Source organism: Blennius ocellaris (assembly GCF_963422515.1).
Source record: "Blennius ocellaris genome assembly, chromosome: 6".
In the NCBI taxonomy this organism is placed as follows: domain Eukaryota; kingdom Metazoa; phylum Chordata; class Actinopteri; order Blenniiformes; family Blenniidae; genus Blennius; species Blennius ocellaris.
Window position 1 is genome coordinate 27397001 of NC_137655.1, and position 1455 is coordinate 27398455.

Sequence of the window (1455 nt, forward strand, 5' to 3'; positions counted from 1 at the left end):
AAGAATTCAAACTGAAAAGTGAGAATGAATTGGGGAGCGGAATTTTTCAGTTTTTACCATTTTGATTATATCGTGAAACTGTTGGACCGTTCAGATTTCTAGAATTCAAATTCACTTTCTACTGGAACCAGATTGATCCCATAGACTGGAGGGTTTCCGTGGTAACTGCATGCTGTGGAGGCTGACTTGTTTGTTTCCAGAAACATTAAAAACTCAGATCCTCAGCACGAGTGATGCATTTCTGAATTAGGGTTTTCTTTTTCTTTTTATTCCTGTGGGGAAAATGCATCGTGACGAAAATTGCTTTTATACTTGCAGACACTCAAATATGCTCTTCTTTGTATGAACGACCCTTAATAGTGTGCTGCTGGAGACGTTTCTGCTCAATATGATGATTGAAGGCAGAAGTGGGATCCTGTGGTTATTTATAAAAGGTCAGAGGTTTATTCCCTCCATCCATGAACCTTCTTCATGCACCATCGTCTCCTGCTCCCATCCTTTGTTCCCTACATCCACATGCACATGTTTACACAACACCTTTTTCAAGAGAAGAAGCAAAAACACATTTTTGAACAAAATGTGTTTTTCATCACTTGACTGTGTGAATGTGAAACTTTTCTGAAAACACACAAACGACGCATTATCAGCTGAAATCATTGTCATGTAAGCGGCGCCTCTCCATCTTGATATCTAAAGTGCTCAATCTGTTAAACCTTTTATACAAAAGACTAATATTTTGTTCAAATAGCTCAGCTTGAGTCCTTTCAGTTGTCGCTGGTATTAAAAGTACTAATTAAACACAAACTAATGCATATTCGTCGCGGGATGCTCCCTGAGAAACTGACTGCATATTTTCATTATTTTCTCATTCAAATGTCATTGTGTCATCCGCCTATTGACATGCAGAAGGCAAGCCCTGCTCACTTCCACACTCCGCTCCACCCACCGACTCTCCTGTGTATTTAAACCAGCGAAGCCTAAAAATACTCACTGATGAAATATTGTGTAATGGCTATTTCATTACACTGCTCCAGCCAAACATGGAGGGCAATGCAGAGTTTGTGTCATGTTATACGCATGTGGAGTGGATGCTGAAGGTGTGTGTTGTTGTTGTTGTTTACAGAGAAGAGGGCCTGTCCTGACTGGCTATGGAGCGGCGTTGGCTCCAGACTGGATGACGGGGTCTTCAGGGAGGACGGGGTCCAAGACGCTCTGAAGCAGCAGCGAGTGTTTCCTGGACGGACGCTGACTGGCAGTCAACTGACCTTCTTCTCTTTCTGGACACTCTTCCCCTCCTTTCTCTGCCCCTCCCCCTTTGTTTTGTCATTTTCTGTCCTTTCCCTTGCTCCATCTTTTCCCCCTTTTGTTTTCTCTCCCCCCCCCCCCTTGTGTCCTGTTCTTTCCTGGGGTGTCTGAATCCCTGCGCCCTCTCCCCTGCCTCCCTCGGGCTCCAGC